Source organism: Entelurus aequoreus, linkage group LG11, assembly GCF_033978785.1.
Source record: "Entelurus aequoreus isolate RoL-2023_Sb linkage group LG11, RoL_Eaeq_v1.1, whole genome shotgun sequence".
NCBI classification, from domain to species: Eukaryota; Metazoa; Chordata; class Actinopteri; order Syngnathiformes; family Syngnathidae; genus Entelurus; species Entelurus aequoreus.
In genome coordinates this window covers 38,908,607-38,915,667 of record NC_084741.1, presented here as the reverse complement: position 1 = coordinate 38,915,667, position 7,061 = coordinate 38,908,607, and positions in this window count along the sequence as shown.

The window sequence follows — 7,061 nt, the reverse complement described above, 5'->3', positions numbered from 1 at the left end:
TGTAAATGTACTACTTTACATTATACCGAAGTATCATTTAAACATTGTTGTCCCCTGAAGAGATACAAAAAAATATTTGTAAAAATGTGAGGGACGTGCTCACCTTTGTGAGGTACTGTACCTGCATATACAAACACTTGACAAACATTTGGCGATATTGTTTTCAATTTCCGATTGCTAGCTCAATACCGGGCTGTCGAGCACACTTATTTTTAAGCTGCACCCACGTAATTTTTCCAACAAAATTCTAGTCTGCATATGTATTGGCCGCGGGTGTACACGATCAAACAATTATTTACACAGACATTTGACACACAAATTTAAGAAAATACGGTGCCTGTAACACACGTACAGCCTTCCAGAGAGCGCCATTTTTGTCCGCCCTTTTGGGGCCTGTTAGTAATGGATTTTTGTTCCGTGCGGCAGATTTGTCCTTTTTTCAATATGGGCAATCTTCTTCGGCTTTAGGGTCTGCCGTGTGCTTTTTGTTGAGGTTAGGGGAAAAAAACGTATTTAATCAACCCGGAAGTGATGACACGGATTGGCTGGCAGGGAGGACACAGCATGGCAGGTAAGCCGTGTCCACTTTTTAGTTTTATTTAACAAAGAGATTGCGTAACTGGTGTTTCTAAAATAATGGCCTTGACTGCAGGGGAGACATACGAGGGAATAAAAGTCACACGGGAAAATCTATAATATAGCAGCAACATTGTTCTCAAGCGCATGGTTTAAAAAGTTGGAAAAAAGTAACAGTCGACCCGAAATTAAGATAGATACCCCATTTTTTTGCGAGAACACCCAAAATAAAACAGCTAAACTTTTTAATTTGACCATTAAACTTAAAAATATCCAACAGGTTTCATAACTGCAGACTATATTTTACTATTGCAAGCCCAGGAATGCAACATTGGTTGATTTTGCCCAGCAGATATGCTGTGGCAGCATTTGGTTTGCTGACATAGACGCTCTGCAAAGACAGAAACGTTGTTTTTACGTCTCTTTACAGACTTTAGCAGCTATGCAGTGGAAGAAATAAGTATTTGATCTTCTGTTGCTTTTGTATGTTTACCACCTTACAGCGATATGATCAATCCACAATTTTATTGTAGATAAACACAATGAGAAAATATAAACAAATAATTCAGAAAAAATCTTTTGTATTTGATTACAGGGAAATATGTATTAGATCCCCAACCAATAAGTAAACATTCTTACCCCCACAAACTGGTCATGTGGCCATGAAGCAGACTAAATAGCCCTTCAGCAAGAAGCTTGTTATTAACATTAACTTATTAATGTTTTTAATGATAATATCAATGAGGGATTTTTAATCACTGCTATTTTGAAATTGTTACTAATATTGATGCTGTTGTCGATAATGTTCATTTTTGTTTCACTACATTTGGATTGTTCCGTGTCATGTTTGTATGTCCTCAATTGCTCTCAATTGCTCTGTTTATTGTTGTTCTTAATGTTGCTGGGACGGGTTTTGTTTTGGAATTGGATTGCATTATTGTGTATTGTTTTGTTGATTGATTAATAAATTCATATAAAAAAGAAAATAAAAAAAAAGCAAGAAGCTAGTTGAGAAAGAGACCACCGTCTGGAGTGGCTTGCAAGATTTCCCTTCGCTGGGTATGTTTCTGAGAAAGGTTAGGGACCGGCCCAAATTTACACAGGAGGAGTTGGTTAGTGAATTCAATTGAGATGGACCCACAGTCACCAAGCTCTTGGAACATCTTTTCCTGGCTCAGCTGGAACCGGTCATAGACACCCAACCTCCAGACGAACGGGCAGGATTCTGTTTTGGATGCAGTACTGTTAAGCAAATTGCAAAACTTAAAACGACTTTTGACGACAGCTTTGAGAAATGCAAGAAGGCAGATGTAATCCTGGAGGACCTAACTGCAGCCTATGACGCTATGTGGAACCAGAGCTTGACCTTTTAACTACTTTTGGTCATACCTGATCGCCAACAAGTGTGGTTCATCTAAAACATCATAGTCAACCGCAATATCCTCCTTAAGGACACAGTCTACCAAGTCAAATTTCTTCTATGTTAAACTTACTTGACCAACAAAGCTGATTCTGATTCCGAAGACAAGCCATGGTCAATCTAGTCGCCCAAGACGCCTGAGGAATGGAGTCCCCAAAGGCTTCGTACTGGCCCCCATGCAAAATCTACAATAGTAACCTCCCTTTAACAACATCACATAAGTACGGCTACACTGATAACCTGGCTCTTCTCTACTCTGAACAATGCTGGTCACAAGTAAAAGATGTGCTCGTCAAGGATATGGCACAATTGGCAACATACCTGCAGACACGGAGACTTAAGCGTAGTTTGGCAAAAACCACCAACACAGCCTTCCACCGGAACATCAACGAAGCTCACCGTCAGCTCACAGTACCACTCAACGGGTCACCCCTGCCTTAAAACCCCATCCCAACATATCTTGCGTTTAAACTGGGTTGGCTACTGACATTCAAATACCATCTTGAGCAGGGGTGGGCAATTAATTTTTACCGGGGGCCGCATGAGCAACCCGAGCACTGCTGGAGGGCCACACCGACAATATTTCAATTAAATTTTGCTTAAATTATTTTTGATATACCGTAAGATAAATAATAATATTTTCATTTAACCTAACTTATCTTTATACAAAAGCAGATTGCTTTTGATGGTTTTATTTTTAACAATTTCTTACACGACACTTCCTGATGTATAATACAATGCAAAAATTTAAATTTCTGTCACTTTATCCTGCATCCTCTTTGTTGTGAACGTAGCACGCCTGTTAGGTGATTGGCGAAGGAGGAAGCGTTGCTGTTGCGGAAATGAGGAGTGAGGATAGACGTGCGTGTGGAAAGAACAAGATAAGTTGAGCTGTGTTAGTATAGGTTGCTCAATAAAAGTTTAAAAAGAGCGTCAGACTTGGTGTGCACTTCTTCTGGATGCTACAATTGGTGTCAGAAGTGGGATTAAATGCCTCCCAGTTCCCCTTGCCATCAAACCTGGGAGTCTTCATTGAGGGCGGAATTCCCCCATGCCAAGCAGTGTGCGCTGCACCTGTAGACGCTGCCTCTCTCCTCCGTCCCTCCCTCCCGAACCCTCTCTCTCTCTTTGCGACGAGCTCCTCACGTGGCACGTACCTCCCGATGACATAGCAGGCTGAGCACACAAGCAGCGCAGTATGCACAAAGTTTTACTTCTGACACCAATTGTAGCGTCCAGAAGAAGTGCACACCAAGTCTGACGCTCTTTTTAAACTTTTATTGAGCAACCTATACTAACACAGCTCAACTTATCTCGTTCCTTCCACACGCACGTCCATCCTCACTCCTCATTTCCGCAACTAAAGAACACAACATCAACTTCAGCAGGTTGTTACATTATATTCTTTAAACACAGCAACATGTGTACCACACATTAAGCACACAGCTTTACCTTTAATTTCTGTAAAGAAATACTTGGCAGTCCATGTCTTGTTGAAAACACGCCATTCGTCATCAACTTTTCTCTTTTTAGCGTCTCGGGGATAACCGGACATCACTTGACGCTGTGCACCTTCACTCACAGGTTACACACGGACATACGCCCATAAATAACACTTTTCAAAATAAAAGCAGCACAGTTGTAATGCACGCACGACATAGATGTTTTTTTTAAATTTATTTGGTAATTTGTGATTGCTACTGTTCACATTCACTCACAATCGCACACGAGCATACGTCCACACGGAAGTAATACAAATAACGCTTTTCAAAACAAAAGCAGCACCGTTGTATTGCACACTCGAGATATACTTTTTAAAATTTATTTTGTAATTTATGATTGGCCTCACGCGGGCCGGACAGGGACGTTCAAAGGGCCGCAGAATGCCCAGGTCTGATCTTGAGTCTCTAAGAGATGAAGGGTTATCCAGAAACAGCTTTCTTCGCTGGCGAGCAGGGTCATGTTTAGTAGCCAACACATATGCTCTGATCTACAGTGCTGCAGAGCATGCTGTGCCAGTGTGTTGCAGGAATGTGCACACATGTAAGATTGACACCACATTTAATGACACACTGCAGATTATCCCTGGCTGCCCGCTACCTACCTCATCAGATGTTCTTCCCTGTACTATCCCATGTCTCACCCACAGCCTTGTGAACAGAGCCTCACTGGACTCAAGACATCGCCTACACAATCTTGTCCAGAACACCAAACTGGACCGCCGACGCCTACCTTCTCGCTGTCCTTTCTCCCATCACGCGGCCACTCTTTGTAGCGCCGACTTAAACGTCCTTGAAGCTTGGAGAGATTGCTGGCAGAAAATCAAGCGCCCCACTCAGTGTACCCAAACACAATGTTGCCACCTGGCGCCAAGCTAGCCCGCAGGGAATGGCTCATCCTAAGTTGAATACTAACTGGTGTTGGGTGCTTCAATCATGTGAGATACAGCGGTTGTGGCCACCAGCAGACTCGGAGGACCCACCGACCAGGGTGCACAGCACATCATATTTGAGTGCCCCATTCTGAGCCCACCAGAAAACTCAAGTATCAACCTGAACAACCGAAACTCAGATAGTGTACTGATTGTGAGGACTGAACCAAGCTGTGTAGATGTCAATCGAGCAAGAAGAACCCTAGTTACACATTTTGCTGTAATGGATTTGAGCAATTTCAACACCAGAAAAGTCCCCCTGCTCAAGTAAGCACATTCTGACTGTGGTCAGATGATACCAATGACAACTGAGCTGTGGCCTCAATTTGACTTGCTGAGTTTGGAGGCAGTAAAATGAGCAATGGTCCAAATAACACCATCCTTGCTTGTCAAACAGATCAAAACATTATTTTTGAGTTCTTTGTTGAAAGTCCAGGAAGACTTCCATGCATCGAGGGGCTGATGAATGGGGCCATGTACTGTAGAGTCTTTGATGAGAACCTCCTGGCTTCAAAACACAGAAGGGTTGTGGATGGGTCGATCCAGATGAAAATGACCAGAAGCTACAGAAGCCCATTAGGTTTCTGGAGTGGCCTCGCAAGTCTCTAGACCTTAATCCAATAAAAAACATGTCGAGCGAACTGAAACTTCAAGTTGCCAAGCGACAGCATCAAAACCTTTAAAACTTGGGAGTGTACACTACCGTTCAAAAGTTTGGGGTCACCCAAACAATTTTGTGGAATAGCCTTCTTTTCTAAGAACAAGAATAGACTGTCGAGTTTCAGATGAAAGTTCTCTTTTTCTGGCCATTTTGAGCGTTTAATTGACCCCACAAATGTGATGCTCCAGAAACTCAATCTGCTCAAAGGAAGGTCAGTTTTGTAGCTTCTGTAACGAGCTAAACTGTTTTCAGATGTGTGAACATGATTGCACAAGGGGTTTCTAATCATCAATTAGCCTTCTGAGCCAATGAGCAAACACATTGTACCATTAGAACACTGGAGTGATAGTTGCTGGAAATGGGCCTCTATACACCTATGTAGACATTGCACCAAAAACCAGACATTTGCAGCTAGAATAGTCATTTACCACATTAGCAATGTATAGAGTGTATTTCTTTAAAGTTAAAACTAGTTTAAAGTTATCTTCATTGAAAAGTACAGTGCTTTTCCTTCAAAAATAAGGACATTTCAATGTGACCCCAAACTTTTGAACGGTAGTGTATCTGTAAAGTAGACTAAATTCCTGTGCAACCCTGGTAACCAACTGTGGAAAAACATCTGACCTGTGTGCTTTTATTGAAATACTTACCAATATCACTCAAATGCAAATTCATTTATAGCAGGTTTGGGCAATTAATTTTTACCGGGGGCCGCATGAGCAACCCGAGCACTGCTGGAGGGCCACATCGACAATATTTCAATTAAATTTTGCTCAATATTATTTTTGATATATACCGTAAGATAAATAATAATAATAATAATAGTAATATTTCAACATAGTGTGTGTAACAGCATTCCATGACTAATATAAATAAACATTAATAATAAATGACAGTAAAATAAGCACACATATGACTGAGGAGTCAGTGTAACTTTGTGTGGTGTTTGAGTTGTCCGACTTTTTGTGTGGCCATAAACGCACCAGTGGTTTAGGGGTATGCGTGTTGGTGACAGATGACAAGTTGGTTTTGGCCTGGTTTGTACGGCAGAAAATGACTAGTTTTTCGAGATAGAATTGTTTTACTCATATTTTTGGTGTGGTTATGTTAGAATATAAACAGTTTTGTTCAATAAAGTGATCGATATAATTCCTGTCCTCGAAGCATCTCGATAGACGTTACAATAATTGAACGGTGTTCAATTGAACGGTGTTGACGAACACCGTTAGGGCCGCTTGTTGTCACTGTCACTCAAAGTTGCATTGCAAAATTACATAGAATAAATATGTTTATTTTGTTTAGAATTCAGATGGGATTTGATTTGGTGCGCGGCCTATATTTGCTGCGCGCAGCGGACACTTGAGCAGTGCGCAATTGCGCAGGCACGCACCTTAGAGGGAACGTTGCTTTGCAGTCCATGTCTTGTTGAAAACACGCCATTCTTCATCAACTTTTCTCTTTTTAGCGTCTCAGGTGTAAACCGTGCATCACGTGTCGCTGCATGTGCACCTTCACTCACAGGTTACACACGGACACACGCCCATAAATAATACTTTTCAAAATAAAAGCAGCACAGTTGCATTGCATGCACGACATAGATGTTTTTTCAACTTTATTTTGTAATTTGTGATTGCAGCTGTTCACATTCACTCACAATCACGCACACGCATACGTCCACACGGAAGTAATACAAATAACGCTTTTCAAAACAAAAGCAGCACCGTTGTATTGCACACTCGACATAGATACTTTTTTAAATGTATTTTGTAATTTATAATTGGCCTCACGCGGGCCGGACAGGGACGCACGAAGGGCCGGATGCGGCCCGCGGGCCGCAGAATGCCCAGGTCTGATTTATAGGCTTTGTTTTTTTTAATTGTTGATTTTCTGTTCCTTGTCTTGTTCATCTAATAGTAATGATCTGGATGCATGCTCTGTGTTACGATGTTAAAATTAAATCCCTCTTTAATCTG